This window comes from Mus caroli, chromosome 11, assembly GCF_900094665.2.
Source record: "Mus caroli chromosome 11, CAROLI_EIJ_v1.1, whole genome shotgun sequence".
Taxonomy (NCBI): Eukaryota; Metazoa; Chordata; class Mammalia; order Rodentia; family Muridae; genus Mus; species Mus caroli.
In genome coordinates, this window is record NC_034580.1 from 20,352,816 (window position 1) to 20,375,996 (window position 23,181).

The window sequence follows — 23,181 nt, forward strand, 5'->3', positions numbered from 1 at the left end:
ATTGGATGGGGCCCATTTATAGATTACAATTGGTTTTGTTTAATCCAAGGACTCAACTGTTAATTTCATTTAAACACATCCTCACAGATAAACCCAAAATATTTGACAATATAGAGCTGGCATATAAAATTAACTATTATAACAACTATGAGCCAAATACATGAAGTAGACATTTCAAATTCATGATTACAACTATTGCTTGGGAGATGGGACATCTGTGCAGAAACCTTCTATTTTCAACATTAACATGGCATATCCTTACTGTAGGCTAATCCAGTAACACTGAATACTTAATTCATAGCAATCGGATTAAGATATATGTCATATGCAAATGCTTATATGAAGGGCATACTAGTGTACATATCAATGCAAAGAAATGTGTAAAATGTTAACATTGTCTTCATCTAGAATTTTTATAATATATTGAAGACTATTCATGATATTGTAGTTTTCAGTGATCAAAAAATAATTATTAGTGTGGATAGATTTTTTCCTAATGCAAAACACATGAAGTGTACACAAATTTGTGAATGAATCTCATTCAATAACTGTGTACTTTCCAGGAGTAAAGTGATCTACATTTTCCAAAGCAGCTAGGGAAGAAGTAAACTCCTCAACAGCATGAAGTCTAAAGTCTTGTGAGGAATGTAAGAAAGAACAAATACGTTCCTACAAGCACTGACTATGGAAATGAACTCGAACACAGACAGTGTGCACATCTCAAACTACACCTTTTCTCTTCCTACTTGTTTTTAAATTTTAATGGTGGTGGTGGTGGTGGTATTTGGATTTGTTTCTTTGTTTTTGAGTTATATTTCCTGGGTATCTAAAATGTACCAGACACTAAGATGGTAGCACAGACTTTAAATGTGTCATTTGAGTTTTAAATTGTTCATTGAGGTGAGCATTTTACAAAGGAGGAATCAAGTCTTTTTTTTTAGTAGATATTTTCTCTATTTACATTTCAGATGATATCCCCTTTCCTAGTTTCCCCTCCGAAAATCCCCTATCCCCTCACCCCCTCTCCCTGCCCCCTAACCCACCCACTCCAACTTCCTGGCCCTGACATTCCCCTATACTGGAGCATAGAACCTTCATAGGACCAAGGGCATCTCCTCCCATTGAAGGCTGACTAGGCCATTTTCTGCTACATATGCAGCCAGAGCCATGAAGTCCCACTATGTGTTTTCTTTGATTGGTGGTTTAATCCCTAGGAGTTCTGGGGATACTGGTTAGCAGTTCCTCAGAAAATTGGGCCTAGTATTGCCAGAAGACCCAGCAATACCACTCCTGGGCATATACCCAGAAGATGCTCCAAGTTGTAATGAGGACACATGCTCCACTATGTTCATAGCAGTTGTCTTAGTCAGGGTTTCTATTCCTGAACAAACTTCATGACCAAGAAGCAAGTTGGGGAGGAAAGGGTTTATTCAGCTTACACTTCCATGCTGCTGTTCATCACCAAAGGAAGTCAGGACTGGAACTCAAACAGGTCAGAAAGCAGGAGCTGATGCAGAAGCCATGGAGGGATGTTCTTTACTGGCTTACCTCCCCTGGCTTGCTCAGCCTACTCTCTTATAGAACCCAAGACTACCAGCCCAGGGATGGTCCTACCCACAAGGGGCCTTTCCCCCTTGATCACTAATTGAGAAAATGCCTTACAGTTGGATCTCATGGAGGCATTTCCTTAACTGAAGCTTCTTTTTCTGTGATAACTCTAGCTATGTCAAGTTGACACAAAAATAGCCAGTACAGCAGTCTTATTTATAATAGCAAGAAGCTGGAAAGGACCCAGATGCCTCTCAACAGAGGAATGGATACAGAAAATGTGGTACATTTACACAATGGAGTACTACTCAGCTATTAAAAAGAATGAATTTATGAAATTCTTAGACAAATGGATGGATCTGGAGGATATCATCCTAAGTGAGATAACCCAATCACAAAAGAGCACATATGATATGCACTCAGTGATAAGTGGATATTAGCCCAGAAGCTCAGAATACCCAATATACAATTTGCAAAACACATGAAATTCAAGAAGGAAGATCAAAGTGTGGATACTTCCATCCTTCTTAGAAGGGGGAAAAATACCCATGGAAGGAGTTACAGAGACAAAGTGTGGAGCAGAGACTGAAGGAATGACCATCCTGAGACTGCCCCACCTGAGAATTCATCCCATAAACAACCACCAAACCCAGACACTATTGCAGATGCCAACAAGAACTTGCTGACAGGAGCCTGATAAAGCTGTCTCTTGCGAGGCTCTGCCAGTGCCTGGCTAATACAGAAGTGGATCCTCACAGCCATCCATTGGACAGAACACAGGATCCCCAATGAAGGAACTAGAGAAAGTATCTAAGATGCTGAAGGGGTTTGTAGCCCCATAGGAAGAACAACAATATGAACTAACCAAGTCTTTTTCTTAATTAGATATTTTCTTTATTTACATTTCAAATTTTATCCCCTTTCCCCATTTCCCCTCTGAAACCCTCCCTATTCCATCCCCCTTCCCCCTGCTCACTAACACACCTACTCTCTCTCCCCTCTGTCCTGGGATTCCGCTGCACTGGGACATCCAGCTTTCACAAGACCAAGTGCCTCTCCTCTCATTGCCATCTCACAAGACCATGCTCTGCTACATATGTGGCTGGATCCATGAGTGTCTTCTTGTGTACTCTTTGGCTGGTGGTTTAGCTCCTGGGAGCTCTCAGTGTACTGGTTAGTTCATATTGTTGTCCCTCTATGGGGCTGCAAACCCCTTTAGCTCCTTGCGTCCCTTCTCTAGCTCCTTCATTAGGGACCCTGTGCTTAGTCCAATAGATGGCTGTGAGCATCCACTTAAATATCACTATTTGCAGATAATATGATAGTATACTTAAGTGACCCAAGACTTTCTTTAAAATAATACTTATTTTTATTTCTGTGTACTTGTATGTTCTAACTGTCTCTATGTATCTGTCTACCATGAATGTGCAGATCTTCTTGGAGGTCAGCTGTAAGCTATCTAGTGTGAGAGCTTGAAACTGAACTAGGACCTTCTGAAAAAGCAAGTACTCTTACCTTTAAAATTATCTGTTCTAATCTTCTGGCTCTTTCTAATTCTATGGCTTGTTCCGTCGTCACCCATCTCTAGGTTCTCTCTTCAACCTTTTTCTATAAAGCTCTCCCAATAAAACTTCCCTCCCTCCCTCCCTCCCTCCCTCCCTCCCTCCCTCTTTCCTTGCTTCTTCCATCCCTTCCTTACCTTCTTTCTCTTCCCCCTCTTCTCCTCTTCCTCCTCTTCTCTCTCTTTCTGTCTCTGTCTCTGTCTGTCTGTCTTCCTGTCTCTCTCTGTGTCTCTGTCTCTGTCTCTGTCTCTGTCTCTCTCCTGCTCTCTCTTAAGTAGCCTCTATTTTTTTCTCTTCTTGTGAGAGTTTGCAACATCCTATTCTGTCAAATTTTTCATCAATGTCTGCTTCTCAATTAGAAATTACTTTTATTATTCAGAATGCATTTGTTAAACAAGTTAGCAACATAGAATTGTCAGCTTCCTTCAGTACTGTCCTTAATAGAAAGATTAAAGACAGACGATCTACAATAGACACTTTATTATTTGCTCATGTGATCTAGTATTCTCAGAGAGGTTGGCCTTCTGAAGCTAATTAAGTACTTTCTTGCAAGTATATCTGAGTGATATGCAACTTTGGACTAGGAATGGTAGTATTCAGATCCATGTTTATTTGCTCTAACATATATTATCATGGGACTGGAGAGATGGCTTGGATCACTTTCAAATATGGGTGCTTCCTTCTACAAACTAATTTTATCTTCACTGTTTGGGATTAATGATGTATACTAACAGCATGCCCATATTCTGACCATAGGAATTAAAGGTGTGTGCTGAGACTGAGCCACACCACAACAAGAAACAGGTTTTTCTTGTAAACAACACAATCTCAGGGTTCAAAATGTGGTCAAATATTGTGCAACACTTACCTTCCAAGCCAAGTAGAGTTTTATACTTAATACAATGGCAATCACCCTGTGTATTACTTACTGGGACAAAGCTCATAGGTACAGGGGTCCTGCTATGTGTACCACAGGCAAGGATCTCCTTCCCCCACACTCCCTGTAATCTTGCTGATAAATGAGATGGACTGATAGCATCCACTGAGTTAGAGACCCTTCATTTTAGAATTATAAAACAATGGCAGAAATGAACACTGCTTATGGTTTCTTTCTTGTCATGTCTTGCTACCTAGGTAAAAGGGATCATTTCTGCTCACCGGATTTTTCCAGGTAATTAGTGTCACTGAATTATCTCAAGTAAATCCCATGGTTCCTGCAATCAGAGATATCAAGGGACTATTTTAGAACTAGCTGGTATGATTTAGATTTTGATCTACACCTTCAATTTTCTTGTGATTCATTTTGATTTCTCCAGTTTAGTATGCTGATTCACTCTGTGTGTGCTTGATCCACTTGTTTCTCTCCTTGTTGGCTGTAGGTTTATGTTTCTAGTCTTCTGCTTTCTTTCTTTCCCCAATATTTGATCAGAAGGTAGCTTCTTCTTTCCTCAGTTGCTATTTTGGTTTATCTACTCTGCTGTCGGGCCTCATGTTGTCCATGAGAAAATGGAAATGGAAGTGCTTTTGAATCTGTAAAGCATTATTCAAATGTATGAGAAAGATTACTGATTTATTAAAAGTAATAACCTTTCTGGAACTCTGAACCTTCAAGCAGTACAAGGGTAGAGGAGAAAACCTGACTGGACAGACGGGGCATTTTTATGCACTGAGAGCCTGCTGTAGCAATGGAGTGGCCTGTGTTTGCATTCCTCAGTTCTCTGTGAACATATATTTACATCTTTTGCATCTTGAGGATGGAGACACAAGCCTAGACAGGAGACTTAGGAGTACATTTTGGTTTTTCTTCCTTGACAAATGATCCTAGTTTTGCATAGAGTTATTCAGTGTTAGGCATGCTGGATGCACACCATTTTATTGTACTGGTGTTTCATTATGGTTATGCCCGTACCCTGATTTTGGATACCTGAAATACTCTTCCAACCCAGGACTAGATTTCCTCCTATTCTTGTTGAAGAGGGAAATGAGTTGTGGCTTATTTGGATATCCCCTTTACAGAGCATGTGTAGCAAGAGGGCAGTGCCTTTGTGGACTCTCTTTCATCATGGACAAATTCACATTACCTTTCCAAACCTAATTTTAGGAGTCTTTTAAAACTCTTAAGAGAGGATTTCATCTGTGTAAGTAGTTCTGCCACCCTATCAAAGAAGTTCTCCTGATTATAGGCCTGTAGTAGGCCTTTGCCCAGTGTGTAATGACCCTTTCTCAGCTGGTATAAAAGGCCACAATATGGATACTGATGCCCTTAACTTGCTTATTTTTACCTATTGGAAAGTTGATTTTGGTTTTAGGTAAGCTGCCATTACTAGAATCCATTTTAATCTTTAATTGATTAATTAATTGTTCATCATCATTATCTCTATTGGCTCCCTAGTAGTTTAAAAATGCTAAAATTTCACTCTGCAGGAAGGGGATGAGTCTTTGACTCTCCCTAAAACAGTGTGAAGAGTGAAAGTTGGTTCTCAGGAGGTAAGAAGCACATTGTAAGAGGTGACAGACATGTCTATGACTGAGTGCCCATAGATTGGTGCGCAGGCAACATTTAAGTCTAATGATGTTTTCACATCTCTTCTGCACCCTGTACTCTTATTCACTTATTAAACAAAAGTAGACTGAGCATGCACTTAGCACCAGGCAGATTCTGGGCTGGCAGCAGAGATTACTAATCCAAGCATCTGGGTCATGCAAACTTGTCCTCTAGTGCCTTTTCCTCTGTTTTATGTTTAGTGTTACTTGACAAATCGTACCCCATTGTACTCTCTGGTGTTTTCAACTCTTTTTAATGCACCTATAAATTTGAATAATAATGGTAACCACTCAGAGCTGTGCGGGGATTCCATAAATGACATTATGAGACTCATCTTCCTATTAATTTCGTGCTCACCACCTCAATCTCACTGATGCTTCTGTTGTCCACAGAGCCATTCATCTTCCAAGAGGAGTTTAATAGTGTTTTAAGTCTTTGTGTGGGCAAGACAAGATCTTGTCGGTAAAATGAAACAGAGTCTTGCGATGTGGCACAGGCTGGCCTAGAGTTCATGAGTCTTCTACTTTATATCCCAGGTGATTGTGTCAACAAGCTCACCTATCTGATTAGTTCACAGTCTACTTCAGGTATAACTGACTAGAAAAAGCTTTATATATTTAGAGTGTACAAACAATGTTTTGAAATTTACCCAGCCAAATACAATCACCCTAGCTAAGTAAACAACTATTAAAATAACAAAAGAAAGAAAGAAAGAAAGAAAGGATGATAACATTGGAGAGAAAATGGAATAATAAACAGTATGCCATCAGTTCAAAAAAGTATGAAAAGAGAAGAAAACTATATACATGTCTCTAATAGGAAAAAATAGAAAAAAATTGAATTTAAGCTAAGCAACAGCAGTGATCACATCAACCAATCACCATAAGTATCAATATACAAACAAATAAGTTATGATGTATTAAAGTAGATCAAAAGCAAAAGGCCTACTATGCTGACACTTTTGCTCTAGAAAGTCTATATTAATATCAGACAAAATAGCTTATACAGTAAATGACTGACTAGGGATAAAGAGTAGCATTTTGGCTGGGGAAATGGGCAGGGAAGAGTATTTGTCTCTCTTACTAAGGATCAGCATTCAGTTCTAAGTCCCTTATAACCTGCACATCTAGCTCCAGGACACCTAACACTGTCCTCTGACCTCTGTGGGCACCTGGATGAATCTGGTGAACATATAGACAAACAGACACAGACACACACACATGCACATGCACACACATTCATGTACAATAAAACAAGCAAAATTTTTAAAAGGGTAAAATTTTATAACAAAGAAGTCTATACATCAATATGATTTAACAGACTTAAATGTATTGTGCACAAAATAACAGAACTTCCAAATACATGAAACAAAAAATGAATTGAACTATAGGGAGTTATATAAACATGCAATTATAATGAGAGACTCAGCATCTCTCAATAATAGATGGATGTTTAGAATGTAAATGGATAAACTAACTTGACATAATTGGCCTTTGTAGACGATTTCATCCAGCCATGGAACACCTGGTCCTCCACACCTGACAACACACCCTGAGTCAGCACTCTGGCCAGTTCTCTCTGTGAAGAAAATACTCCCTATAGAGAGTACCATTGTTTTAGGCCTTTGCCTGCCTCTGGAAACGGCACAGAATTCCTGTGAGATATTGTAGAGGCCCCAACTCTGACTCATTGTTGCTGGAGAGCCTACTAATAGCTCCAAGAGAAGGTCATTGTTTCAGGGGAACAGCTCACCTTGCTTAGGATGAGATCAGAGATTGAATCTAAATCAAAGCTCTAACCCACCCACTGCCACCTGCTGAGGAGCATAGAAGCCTGTAGCTGTGTCTAAACCCATTGATACCAACATACTAACATTGCACTCAGAGACTGAGCATTGAAAACGTAGCAACACCAGAATCCCTGGACTGCTGAAAATCTTATGAGATCTTATTTCTTATTTACTTTTTATCCTTGGATATGTATGATTGGTCTTTTTATCCCAAACCATTCCAAATGCAGAAAACTTATGACCAATAAGAAATATGATACATCGGTGAAGTCTACATACAACCGACTTCAAGTTATAAGATGTAATTTATGTAATAATAAATTACAATTGTCTGGTTGAAGAGGAAAATATAAGCTAGAATAATACTTAGTATAATGATGCCACTTCATGATGTCATTTTGTGAGAGATGTAGCACCAGTAAGCCCCAGTGAACTGTCCTTGTGACACTCAGATGGACAATAGAAGAATGCAGGTTTGAAATAGCTTTAGCTGTGCCACAACCTGCATCAATTTGGGATTGACCTGACTGGGGCAACAGGGAATAAAGAAAGGACAGACACACATACAGGAAGGCTAGAATCAGCTTGGCTATGCACTTTTAGAGAGATGTACCAGCAACCCAGAAACATGGCATGTTTATTATATATAGCTGAAGAAGGAGGCATGTTTATTATATTACATATAGCCGAATGAATAAGGAGGCAGGATAGCTAATTTTGAGAGGGGTGTCTTTAGGGGAGACATCTCAGGCTGCTGAAATTTGAGGAGGAAGGTATGGTAGATATCTGCATACAGTGTCATCTATGCTTGGACCAGGAGAAGACTTTGCCATTTCCCAGAGTCTGACCTAGGGAAGGCCTTGCCTTACCCTTGGGTCTAGGGCATTAGGTTCCTGATAATGCCATGTTCATGTCAACTATACATTCAGTTAGGTACCTACTTTATCCATATACTATCTTGACAGTTATACATACCTCACTATGGCACTTGAGGAGTTTTCTGTTTTTGCAAGCTAAATGGGTGTTCTTTCTGTAGCTGCCCCTCTTGTTTATATGAAGTGATGCCCACTTCATAGCATAATGCTTCATTGTATCTATTGTGAAGTAAAGCCATACTGCTTTATGCATATAGTGTGTATACTTTGTAAAAACAGACTGACATTTCTCCTCTCTTGGCCTTTGTGCTATTATACTTGCATATATATTATAAAACTCACAATAGATTTAAACTTGATTTTGTGTTAAACAACCAATTGTCTTTTAAGTAATTTATACAATCTAAAATATATTTTGTTAATCTAACCATTTAGCTTTCTTTTCTAGTACTCTTCATATTTCTGTGCAATTCAATTTGTATCTTCTATCATTTTTTCTCCTGCTTTAATTATTTGCCACTTCATGTAATGGATGTCTTCTGGTTGAGAATTATTTTAGCTTTCTTATATTTTATAATATCCTCATTCTGCCCTTATTTTAATGGTCTTTTTTATATTGACAACTTGGCTCTCCATTCAATGACAATGGATATGTCACTCCACTGTGTTCTAGCTCATGTTATTTCCAAGTAAAACTTTTCTCCATTCAACTCTCTGTTCTGGGTGAATGTACTTTTCTTCTTTATCATTCATTTTTAAGACATTTGATAATGATGTGCCTTAACATAGTTTACTGCTGGTGTGTGTGTGTGTGTTTGAAATTTCTGCTTTTCAAACATATTTAAAATGTGTGGCCAATCTTCCTCACTATCATTTCTTGACTGCTTTCAGAGTCTCAGAGACATGAACAGCTGGCCTCTTCTCATCGGCCCACAGCTTGTAGTTTCTCCATTTTTTCCTACTTGGAAAATTTCTATTGACAAGTCTTCAATGTGCTAATTTTCTATTTAACAGCGTTTAACCTGCTCTTCATCTGATCTAGAATATGCTTCATCTCAGACCTCGAAGTTTCTATCTTTACAAGTTTGACTTGGGTTGTTTTACAAATATTATTTTTCAGATTTCAAGTGGCATGACAAAATACTCTTTTATCCTTTTTAAGTCTCTCTTTTTTCTTCATTTTTTTTTCTTCAAATCTCTTTTATCGGAAGGTCAAACAAAAACTTCATTTATTGTATTTGAGATCACTGTTTTGTGAAAATGCTGCTTACATTTTTTACTACAAAAAAACCTATAAATTATTTTAGAAATGTAGAGAAATATCCATTTTAAATTGTGAAAAAAGGTGTGCCATAATTACTGTTGCAGTGCAGCCATGACTGTGTCTTCCATGTTTCTTAAATACCTATCTTATCTGATAATATATAATATGAAGAATAGTTATTGAGAATATCTTGTGGCTGTAGATAGCCAATCATAGGCACAGGAGCTGCAGAAGCAGACTATGCATATGACTGTTGGTGCATATCTTTGTGCACATATGCATATGCCTGTTGGTACAGATCTTTGTGCAAATTTGCAGCATTGCTTCCATATTGTCAAGTGCTATCATAACTTCTGCTAAGTCCCTGTTGGGTTACTAGTCCTAAAACTGGTCTGAATAGCAGCAGATCGAAAATTACTTCCAACACTCCCGCTGGTATAATTTACATCACTATAAACACCATTCTGAGTTTTAGTCACAAATCTCTGTAAAACAGACTAGAATAATCTGTCAGAATTTTCCCTGTCTCTAAAGATGAGTTTCTGTCAAGAGGAACATGCCTACTCTACCTCTGGAACAACCTCTGCCTCTGTCTTCAACCAATTGAAGCAGCTTGGGATTAATAGCTTGATTAACTTCCTGAAGCACAGTGATAAGGTCACCCACTATAGTAATTTGAGTAGGAATGGCCCCCATAGACTCCTGTGTGTGAATGCTTAGCCCATAGTCAGTGACACTATTAGAAGGTGTGGCCTTGTTGGAGGAAGCCTGTCACTGTGGAGGCAGGCTTTGAAATCTTACAAACTCAAGACAAGCCAGTGTGTCTTAGTCTTCTTCAGCTGTCTTTGGATCAAGATGTAGAATTCTAAGCCCCTTCTCCAACACCATGTCTACCTGCATGCTGTCATGCTTCTTGCCATGGTTAAACCTCTGAAACTGTAAGCCAGTCACAATTAAATGTTTTTCTTTATAAGAGTTGCTGTGGTCTTATTTCCTTTTCACAGCAGCAGAAATCCTAAGACAGTTGCCCACTTGCTTTATGTATGTGCTGTGCCTGGTTTGGTAGTGTGAGCATGTCTTCCAATATGATGAATATAACCCCCTGAGGAAGTAGGATAGTTATAATTGATGACAAATTTCACATCCTCCACATCGATACCTCTCGAGGCCATATGGATTGCAATCAGAATAGGAGCTTTTCCATGTTTGAATTTATTTAGAACCTAGCCATGCTCCTGTTGATTCTTGTCAATATAGATGCCCATGGTAGGGCACCATTCCTCCTCAATTTTCTGGTAAGTTCATCGAATTTTCTTTTCATTAAAAAGCAAACAAACAAACAAAAAACCACAATGGTTTTATTCTCCTCATGCATGATCATTAGATGAAAACTTATTTCACCCTTTTCTACATCATGACATATATCCACAGTCTTTGTTATGTCTTGTGCTCAGTTCTAGTGCACCAATATTGATATGAATATAGTCTGTCAGGAAATCTTCATCGAGCTGTCTTACTTCTTTTGGCCAGATTGCACTCTACATTAATGTTTGCCTATCAGGTCTTATTTGATTCATGATTTGCCTGATTGGTGTTCAAAGCCCATGTCAAGCATTCTATCAGCTTCACAAAGTTAAGATAGGTTGTTCTCAGATAGGTTGCTCCACACTTTCAAATGTCCATCAGTCTTCCAGGTGTTGCAACACCGATTTCCATACCTCTCTGAAAGTATGGAGTGTTTCACAAGTTTTTCTGCCATCCTTGTTCAGGAGACATACTAATTTTCTCTGGTGTAATATGTAGTATGTATGTGTCTGTGTAATATAGTGTTTCCTTCCAGAGTAAGGAATCTTTCACTTTTTACCTGTTAACAAATATCATTTTAATTACTTTTAATATGCTTGTCTACTAATTCTATCATGGGTCTGTTTAAGTTTTTGTTTGTTTGTTTGTTTTGAGACAGGGTTTCTCTGTATAGCCCTGGCTGTCCTGGAACTTACTTTGTAGACCAGGTTGGCCTCGAACTCAGAAATCCACCTGCCTCTGCCTCCTGAGTGCTGGGATTAAAGGTGTGCACCACCATGCCTGGCTCTGTTTGAGTTTTTTAATTTTCTTTTACTTATCATAATATTTTTCTACTTTTTGTAGGCCTGATGATTTTAATGGGACAGTAGAGATTATGAATTTGATCTTGTTAGATGTTACATATTTGACTGTTCTTTTTAAAAATTTATTCTTCTCTCACATATTACATCTCAATTACAGTTTCTACTCCCTCCATTCCTCAGTCTCTCCACTCCCCCAATCTCCTTTCTTCCCCAGATCCACACCACATCCAACTTCCCTTAGAAAAGAACAGGCCTTCCAGGAACACCAACCAAACATGGCATAGCAAGTTACAATATACCAGGCATACACCATCACATCAAGGCTGGACAAATCAATTAAGTAGGAAGAAAAAGGTACTGCAAGCAGACAAAAGAGTCAGAAACAACTCGCTTCCCCACTATTAGGAATCCTACAAGAACACCAAGCTAATCAGCCCTAACATATATGCAGAGGACCTAGGTCATACCCCTCCAACTTCCCTGATCTCTGCCACTCTTTATGAGTCCCAGTCACTTGATTTTGTGGATTGTGTTCTCCTAGTGTCACTGTCCTCTCTGGTTTCTCTGATCATTCCTCTCCCTCCTCTGCAGGAGTCCTCAAGCTCTACCTAATGCTTGGCTGGAGGACTCTGCATCCATTCCCATCAGTTGCTGGATGAAGTCTCTCTGGTCTCTCTAATGATGTTTATGCTATGTTCTGATCCCAGAACACTCTGCAGGCAGGATAAACTGTAGGGTGAAGGTTTTTTGGCTGTGTCGGTGTCCTAATCCCTCTACTTGAGACCTTGGTTACAGAAGATGGCCCATTACTATGAGTCTTTGCCAAGTTTACTCCTCAAGTACTATATAATAAATAGATATGGAGAAAGTAGACAGCCTTCTCTTGTTCCTGACTGCAAACTTAATGCAATTGTAGTGGAATTGCTTTAAGTTTCTCTTCATTTAATTTGTTGTTGGGTATAGGCTTGCTATAAATTGTCTTTATTGTATGAAGTATGTCACTTTTATCCATGATCTCTTTAAGACATATATCATGAAGAGGTGTTAGATTTTGTCAAAGGCCTTTTCAGCATCAAATGAGATGATCATATGGTTTTCTTCATTCAGTTTGTTTATATGATGGATTACATCAACATCTATTGAAACACCTCTGTGTCTCTGGAATAAAGCCTATTTGATCATAGAAGATGATCTTATTTTATTCTTGGATTCAGTTTGCAATTACTTTATTGAGGTTTTGGTTTTTTTTGTTTGTCTTTTCATCAATGTTCATGAGGGAAATTGGTCTGTAATTCTCTTTCTTTGTTAAATCTTTATGTGGTTTGGGTATCAGGGTGACTATGGCCTTTTAAAATAAAATTGACATTGTTTATTCTGTTTGTACTTTGTGGAATAATTTGAGGAGTATTGGTACTAGCTATTCTTTGAAAGTTGATAGAAATCTACTCTAAAACCATCTGGTCTTAGACTATTTTGGTTGGGAGACTTTTAATGAATAATTCTATGTTTGTTTTTACAGGTTATAGGACTACTTAAGTAGTTTACCTGATTTTGTTGTTGTTGTTTAACTTTGGTAAGTGATATCTATCTAGAAAATCATCCATTTCTTTCAGATTTTCTAATTAGGTGCATTATAGGTTTTTGAAGTATGACCCAATGGTTCTTTAGATTTTTCTCAGTGTCTATTGTTATGCCCTCCTTTCTTTTCTAATTTTGTTATTTTGGATATTGTCTCTCTGTCTTTTAGTTAGTTTGGATAAGTGTTTGTCTACCTTGTTGATTTTCTCAGTAAATCAACTCTTTTTTTCATTGATTCTTTGTATTGCTCTTTGTCTCTATTTTATCGATTTTTGGCTCCCTGTCTGATTATTTCCTTACATCTACTACTCTGAGATTTGGTGTGTTTGCTTTTTTTTTTTTTTTTCTTGTCTTTTTGTTCTTTTGATTTTCCCCTAGAACTTTCAGGTTTGCTGTTATATCACTAGCATGAGAACTCTTCAATTTCTTTATGAAGGCACAGGAACTTTTCTCTTGGCATAGCTTTCATTGGACCCCATAAGGTTGGGCATGTTGTACATTTATTTCTATTGAATTTTAGGAAGTCTTTAATATTATTCTTGGCACAGTAGTCATTCACTATAGGGAAATTTTCTTCTATGATTTTGTTGAAGCTATTTTTAGCCTTTAATCTGAGAATCCTCTTCTATTCTTATTATTCATAGGTTTGGTATTTTCATAGTGTCCCAAGTTTCCTGGAAGTGTTGTCTTAGAAACTTTTTAGATTTGACATTTTGTTTGATCAATGTTTGTATTTCTTCTATGATATCTTCTACCCCTGAGATTCTCTCTTCCATTTCTTGCATTCTGTTGGTGATGTTTTTGTTTGTAATTCCTGTTCTCTTTCCTAAGTTTTCTATCTCTAGTATTGCCTCTGTGTTTTCTTTATTGATTCTATTTCCATTTTGAGGTCTTGAATAGTTTTATTTATTTTCTTCCCCTCTTTGGCTGTATTTTCCTGTATTTCTTTCTATTTATTCATTTGATTGTATTTTCCTGTTTTTCTTTCGAAAATTTATTTATTTCCCCTTTAAATGTCTCATAATCTCCATAAGATTCTATTTAAGCTCATTGTCTTGCTCTTAAGGTATGTTAGGATATGCAGGGCTTGCTGTAGTAGGAGAGCTGGGTTCTGATAGTACCCTATTGCCCTGGCTTTTCTTAATTCTGTTCTCATGCTTGCCTTTAACTGTCTGGTTGTCTCTGGTGTTTGCCTGCCTGGTAGCTTGACTCTGGGACTTCAGGTATAGCTAGTAGTCTCTAATGGCAGCAGGCCTTTAATTGTCTTGGGTGACAGCAGGCCTCTGATTGGGTGGCAGTGGGCCTCCAGGGAAGCATGCAGAGCTGGTTGTCTTGGGTGTAGTAGGCAGCCTAGAGGCAGGCTGAGCTGTGTCCTGGGTAATGGAGTGCAGATCTGGGATTGCAGGTAGAGGTGTGAACCAGAAGATGGAGCATCAGAAGATAAGGCCAACCTCATGGCTGCTAGGCTTGCCAGGATATCTAATTTTCATTTTCTTTATTGCTTCTATTTCCATTTTCAGGACTTGAACAGTTTCCTTCACTTGTTTGTTTGATTATTTGTTGGCTTTCTTGGCATTCTTTAAATAATTTATTGAATTCCTCCAATTTTTATTTGTCTTTTTCTTGACCTTTAAAAACTTTGTATTAATTCCTTGTGAGTTTCACACCATGCACACCTTTGGCCACCAAGCAGGGCATAAATCTAGGATGAACAAAGAATTGTCATCTGCTCTGCCCTTGAAGAAGAACAGCACCAACAACAAGGTGTCTCTTTTCCAATTGCCAGGGAGGTTCCTCAAAAATGTAAAGGGATTTTTTTTTCATTTCCTTTTAAGGACCTCTATCATCTCCATAAAGTTATTTTTTAGGTCATTTTCTTGTGCTTCAGCTATATTGTAAAATCCAATATTTGGTGTTGCAGAATAGCTAGGCTCTGGTCATGCCATGTTGCCCTGGCTATTTTGAATGTGTTCTTACACTGGCATTTGGGGTATCTGGGTTTAGGATGACTATAGGTTTAGGTGCTGACTTCTGAGTTTGTCTCTATTGGATTGGTGTTTTGTTCTTTGGTTTTTGTTTCCTATTTGACTGTCTAGTTTTTGTACCCTAATTTCTGGCCACTGGCATGATCTCTGACTCAGTAGGCAGCCTCTGTCTAAGGGGCTGGACTTAAGGTGGCTAGCTTGGCTTTGGGTGTAGCAGGAGGTTTCTGCCTGAGCTGGGGGTTTGGGGGATGGGCTATATTGATGAAGAGGGGGATGGAAATTGGGAACTATGAGTGAGAGGAAGAGGCCTACAAATAGGCTTCCTGTCTCGGGTTCTGGTGGCTGGTGTGGTCTCTGGTCCACCAAAGAAACTCTGACTGAGTTCGCCTACCTTTTTTTTTTTTTTTTTTGGTTTTTCGAGACAGGGTTTTTNTGTATAGCCCTGGCTGTCCTGGAACTCACTTTGTAGACCAGGCTGGCCTCGAACTCAGAAATCTGCCTGCCTCTGTCTCCCGAGTGCTGGGATTAAAGGCGTGCGCCACCACGCCCGGCTCGCCTACCTTTTATTTCTGGTTTGCTTGGTCTGCATATGATCTTCAAATGACACTAGTTCTTCTGACTGGTGTGGTCTGAACCTAGAGAGCAGAACTCCACCTATGTTGGAGCCAGGGATACAGCATGGGGAGAGCTTTGCAGTGAGATGGAATGAGGGTGGAATAGGTCTTTGGGAACCGAATCTTGGGTATGGGACAGTTCAGCTGGCAGGTGGGTCGCTTACCTTTGGTTCTAACTGGTATGGTATTTTAGTGTTCTTATAAATATTTTGAGCTTTATTCTGAGATATTATAAAATTATTTGGAAGTAGTTTGAGTCTTGTAGATCATACCTGTATTTATCAGGCCAGATCAGAGTAGTTTAGAACTAATTTTCCCACCACTAAAGCAAAAACCTTCATTTGTACAATTATTGTTCTTGACCCTGGCTGGCAGAGAGGCCCTATGCTTTTTTGCTATTTCCACCCCCTATTGCCCCACTCCTCACCCCTGCTGGAATTGCTTAGTTCCCAAATTTCCTCTAGCAGGTCACTGTTCTGCCAAATCCTGCATGGACCTTCCTAAGCTACCACCCAGTTCGTGTCTCTGCAGCACTCCTCCAACAGTATCTTCCCTGGATACTTTCACTATCAATAAGAAAACCAGTGTCCTGGAAGAGCACTGGACTCCATGAAAATCCCTCTCCTTGCACAGTGATCTGGAACCTTCTGCAAGTGGTAATTTGGGGGAAAATACTGTGAATTTGGATCTAAATCATGCTCAAAGCCTCATGTGTCCAAGTTGTGGCTGCCACTTTATGGTATTATTGCCAAGTGGAGTTTAGTAGAAAGTCTTGGTGGGGGTGGGATGTGGGGTTGGGGGTGTGTGCTTAAAGTATTAAATTTCACATTCCTTACTCTCTTTTTCTTCTCAAGTGCTATGAAGGTTTGAATATGCTTGACACATAGAAAGGGCTACTATTATGAGGTGAGGCATTGTTGGAGTAGATGTAGCCTTATTGGAGGAAGTGCATCACTGTGGTGGTGGGTTTTAATGTCTTATGCTTAAGCCCTGCCCAATGCAGAAGAGACCCTCTTCCTGGCTGCTTGTGGAAGACAGTCTCTTCTTGGTTGTCTTTGGATCAAGATATAGAACTCAGCTCCTCTCCAGCACCATATTTGCCTGCATGTTCCCATACTTTCTGCCATGATGATAATGGACTGAACATCTGAAACTGTAAGGCAGCCCAAATTAAATGGTATTCTTTATAAAAGTTGCTTTGGTCATGTTGTCTCTCCATAGCAGTAAAACCCTAATGAAGACAGAAGTTGGTACCAGAGACTGGGTATTGCTGTGAGGGGCCTGACCATACTGGAGATGTCAGTACCAAGGGATGACCACCAAGACCATCGGCAGTAATGGAATAGAGTCAACAAAAACCTAGAGTACTATATAGGGCAGAGCTGAGGAAGTGATGAACTCCTCTTTTGGAGGACTACAGAAGATCATATCATCTGTAGATCCTAGACATTGGAACAAGAAGCTCTAAGGTCAAAGTGGCCTTGGATACTCCAAGATATTGAGATGTCAGAGCCATGGGGTACCTGCTGATGAAAGCTGCCACCAAGAAGTAGAAACCAGCCCAAGAAAAAGAAGGTTGTTGCAGTCAACAAAGATAGAAGGAGTTGGAGATCTGAAAAACACTTTGACATCAGACATGGAGATGCAGAATTTAAAGTTTGCCTACCTGGTTTAGGTCTTGGCTTAGTCCAGTATTTCCCCACTATGACATTTTAGAATGGTAATGTATATATCTCATGATGTTGGAAGTCTATGATCTGCTTTTTAAATTTTGACCTTATAGGGATTACAGTTAAGAGATTGCATCAATCTCAGAAGAGTCTTTGAACTTCAAACAGTGTTGAGACCATGAGAGACTATGGGGACTTTTGAAGTTGGATTAAATGTATTTTGTATTATGCTCTGGCTAGGTATGGCTCCCATAAACTCATGTGGGACCAAGGAGTAGAATTTGATGATTTAAATATGTTTGGCCTATGTGAAATTCTCCTACTAGGACTTGTGGCCTTGTGGAAGAAGTGTGGGGGTAGGCTTTGAGGTCCTATGCTCAAGCTCTGCCCAGTACAGAAGAGACCCTCCTCATGTCTGCCTGCAGAAGACAGTCTCTTCCTGTCTGTGTTCAGATTAAGATGTAGAGCTCTTAGTTCCTTCTTCAGCAACATATCTGCCTAGATGCTGCCATGCTTTCCACCATGATGATAATAGACTGACCATCTGAAACTGTAAGGCAGCCCCAATTAAATATTGTCCTTTATAAAATCTGCCTTGGTCATGCTGTTTTTTCACAGCAATAAAACCCTAACTAAGACAAGTACCATGATAGGATTATCATACTCTCCCTAACCATGATAGGACTCTCCATGAGCACAAATTCACTGGGCCAGGTGACCATGAATTAAAACATGAGCAGATTACAACTTTGCCCCTTTTACATACTTTCAGATATTTTGTCACAGCAATGAATGGAAAAATGAGGATCATAAAGATTCCATGTTTATTTCCTTGAGAACCCTGGAATTTAACAAGTAGTTACTACTCTAAAATACATTTTTAATTCGATATCTGTTGCTTGTTTTTTAATTGTTTTAGGTGTAGAGGGTGAAACCAATTCCCCTCATTCCCTATTGGCTAGAAGCAATATTTGCACTATTCTTTATAATTTAAAAAGTTTTTGTATTGTTTTCATTTTTTACATATATTTATTTTATATGCAAACATATCTCTCTCTCTCTCTCTCTCTCTCTCTCTCTCTCTCTCTCTCTCTCTCCCTCTCTCTCCCTCTCTCTCCCTCTGTGTGTGTGTGTGTTTGTGTGTGTATTGGAGTTTATAAAAAGAAACCAGGGCTTCCGGTCGGTGCAAGCTGTAGGCCACCTTGGGCTCGAACTCAGCAGATGGTCCCACAGTCCCCAGAGGACTCTCCACACCGCAGGCTCCCTAGCACACCCAGAATCTTAGGATCACTGGTGAGTGGAACACAACATCTGTTCCAAAACAATTGTGACTGGCCTGTGACAGCAGGAGCAAGGACACGGGAGCCCTGCATGGTGATCCTTCTGATTGGTGCTGGTATACCATGGGTTCGAACACAATCATACAGCCCCATGGTCCCCAGAGGAGACGCCACTTCCAGGTGCTGTAACATGCCAAGGATCTTAGGATACCAGGATATCAGAAGCTTGGGCACACCAGGATTTCAGGGTCTCAGAGGAAGCTTGACTTCCAAGAACTCTGACACACCCAGAATCCCAGGTTCAAAGAAGCCCAGAATCACAGCATCACAGAGAAAGCTGAACTCTGAAGAGTCCTGAATCAACCTGGCTTATAGGAAGGACAGGCTCCAATCAGATATATTGAGGGCAGCAAGCACTTGAGATAAGCAGATGGCAGGAGGCAAGCCTAAGAACAGAAGCCACAGAAACTAAGGTAACTTGGCATCATGAAAACCCAACTCTCCCACCATAGCAAGTCCTGGATACACCATCACACCAGAAAAGCAAGTTATGGATCTACAGTCACTTCCCACGATAATGATGGAGGACTTTAAGAAGGAAATAAGTAACCACCTTAAAGAAATACAGGAAACACAGGTAAATAGCTAGAAGCCCTTAAAGAAGAAACACAAAAATCCCTTAAAGAGTTATAGGAAAACACTACTAAACAGGTGAAACAATTGAATAAAACCAACCAGGATCTAAAAATGGAAGTAGAAACAATAAAGAAATCACAAAGGAAGACAACTCTGGAGATAGAAATACTAGGAAAGATATCAGGAACCATAGATGTGAGCATCAGAAACAGAATACAAGAGATGGAAGAAAGAATCTCAGGTGCAGAAGATTCCATAGAAAACATAGACACAACAAATCAGAGAAAATGCAGAATGCAAAAAGATCCTAACTCAAAACATCCAGGAAATGCAGGACAAAATGAGAAGTCCAAACCTAAGGATAATAGGCATAGATGAGAATGAAGATTTTTCAACTTAAAGGGCCAGTAAATATCTTCAACAAAATTATAGAAGAAAACTTCCCTAACCTGAAGAAAGAGATGCCCATGAACATACAAGAAGCCTACAGAACTCCAAATAGACTGGACCAGAAAAGAAATTCCTCCTGACACATAGTAATCAGAACAAAAAATGCACTAAATAAAGATAGAATATTAAAGGTAGTTTGAGAAAAAAGTCAAGTAACATATAAAGGCAGACCTATTAGAATTACACCAGACTTCTCATTAGAGACCATGAAAGCCAGAAGATCCTGGACAGATGTTATACAGACCCCAAGAGAACACAAATGCCAGCCCAGGCTACTATACCCAGCAAAACTCTCAATTACCATAGATGGAGAAACCAAAGTATTCCATGACAAAACCAAATTCACAAAATATCTTTCCATGAATCTAGTCCTTCAAAGAATAATAAGTGGAAAACATCAACACATAGAGGGGAATGATGCCCTTGAAAAAGCAAGAAAGTAATCCTTCAACAAACCTAAAAGAAGATAGCTGCAAGAATAGAATCCCAATGCTAACAACAAAAGTAACAAGAAGAAACAATGACTTTTCCTTAATATCTCTTAATATCAGTGGACTCAATTCCACAATAAAAAGACATAGACTAACAGACTGGCTACATAAACAAGACCCAACATTTTGCTGCATACAGGAAACCTACCTCAGGGAAAAAGACAGACACTGCCTCAGAGCAAAAGGCTGGAAAATAACTTTCCAAGCAAATGGTCAGAAGAAACATGCTGGAGTAGACATTCTAATATCGAATAAAATCGACTTCCAACCCAAAGTTAAACAAACAAACAAACAAACAAACAAAACCCCCCAAAACCAAGGAGAGGCACTTCATACTTATCAAAGGTAAAATCTTCCAAAATGAAATCTCAATTCTGAATATCTAAACTCCAAATTCAAGGACATTCACATTCATTAAAGAAACTTTAGTAAAGCTGAAAGCACATANTGTATGGCACACAATAATATTGGGAGACTGTAACACCCCACTCTCATCAGTAGATAGATCCTGGGAACAGAAACTAAACAGACACTGTGAAACTAACAGAAGTTATGAAAGAAATGGATTTAACAGATATCTACAGAACATTTTTCCCTAAAACAAAAGGATATATCTTCTTCTCAGCACCTCACAGTACCTTCTCCAAAACTGACCATATAATCGTCTCAAAACAGGTCTCACTAGATACAAAAATATTGAAATTATCCCATGCATTCTATCAGATCACCACGGACTAAGGCTTATTTATCTTCAATAACAACATAAATAATAGAAAGCCAACAATGAAATGGAGACTGAAAAATACTATACTCAATGATAACTTGGTCAAGGAAAAAAATAAAGAAATTAAAGACTTTTTAAAGTTTAATGAAAATGAAGCCACAATATACCCAAACTTATGGGACAGAATGAAAGCAGTTCTAAGAGGAAAACTCATAGCTTAGAGTGCTGCCAAAAATAAACTAGAGAGAGCACACACTAGCAGCTTGACAGCATACCTAAAAGCTCTAGAACAAAAGGAAGCAAATTCACCTGAGAGGAGTAGATAGTAGGAAATAATCAAACTCAGGGCTGAAATCAACCAAGTAGAAACAAAAAAACTATACAAAGAATCAACCAAACCGGGAGCTGGTTCTTTGACAAAATCAACAAGATAGATAAATCTGTAGCCAGACTAACTGGAGGGCACAGGGACAGTATCCTAATTAACAAAATCTGAAATGAAAAGGGAGACATAACAACAGAACCTGAGGAAATCCAAAGTATCATCAGATCCTACTACAAAAGGCTATACTCAACAAAACTNGAAAACCTGGATGAAATGGACAAATTTCTAGGTAGATTCCAGGTACCAAAGTTAAATCCAGATCAGATTAACTATATAAACAGCCCCACCATATCCCCTAAAGAAATAGAAGCAGTCTATTAATAGTCTTCCAATCAAAAAAGCCCAGGACCAGATGGGTTTAGTGCAGAGTTCTATCAGACCTTCAAAGAAGACCTAATTCCAATTCTTCTCAAACTATTTCACAAAATAGAAACAGAAGGTACTCTACCCAATTAGTTCTTTGAAGCCACAATTACTCTGATATGTAAACCACAAAAAGACCCAAAAAGAAAGAGAACTCAGACCAATTTTCCTTATGAATATTGATGCCAAGATACTCAATAACATTCTCACAAACCGAATCCAAGAACACAGCAAAATGATCATGCATCCCAGGGATGCAGGGATGGTTTAATATACGGAAATCCATCAAAGTAATCTACTATATAAGTAAACTCAAAGACAAAAAACACATGATCATCTTGTTCTATGCTGAGAAAGGGTTTGACTAAATCCAACACCCATTCATAAGTCTTGGAAAGATCAGGAATTCAAGGTGCATACCTAAACATAGTGAAAGCAATACACAGCAAACCAGTAGCCAACATCAAACTAAATGAGAGAAACTTGAAGCAATCCCACTAAAATCAGGGACTAGATAAGGCTGCCCACTCTCTCCCTACCTATTCAATATAGTACTTGAAGTCCTAGGCAGAGCAATTAAACAACTAAAGGAGATCAAGGGAATACAAATTGGAAAATAAGAAGTAAAAATATCACTATTTGCAGATGAAATGACAGTATATATAAGTGACTCTAAAAATTCCAGCAGAGAACTCCTAAACCTGATAAACAGCTTCAGTGAAGTAGCTGGTTATAAAATTAACTCAAACAAATCAGTGGCCTTTCTCTACTCAAAGGATAAACAGGCTGAGAAAGAAATTAGGGAAACAATACTATTCACAATTTTCACAAATAATATAAAATGCATGGATATGACTCTAAGAAAGTGAAAGAACAGTATAAGAACTTCAAGTCTCTGAAGAAAATAATCGAAGAAGATTTCAGAAGATGGAAAGACCTCCCATGCTCATGGATTGGCAGGATTAATATTTTAAAAATGGCTATCTTGCAAAAGCAATCTACAGATTCAAAGCAATCCCATCAAAATTCCAACTCAATTCTTCACAGAGTTAGAAAAGGCAATTTGCAAATTCATCTAAAAAAAAAAAAAGAAAAAATGTAGGATAGCAGAAAGTATTCTCAAAAATAAAAATAGCTCTGGCAGACTCACCATCCTGACCTCAAGCTGTACTATAGAGCAATTGTGATAAAAACTGCATGATACTGGTGCAGTGACAGACAGGTAAATCAAGGGAATGAATTGAAGGCCCAGAAATAAGCCGACACACCTATGGTCACTTTAACTTTGACAAGGGTTAGCAGGTAGAAGAATGT

At 38.8% G+C, this 23,181-nt stretch overlaps 1 pseudogene; it reads right to left on the reverse strand.

Annotated features, from left to right (window-relative positions):
- Positions 1–9,716: 9,716 nt before the first annotated feature.
- The window catches only part of LOC110304172, an 80,901-nt pseudogene continuing 67,436 nt past the window's right edge, over positions 9,717–23,181 (reverse strand).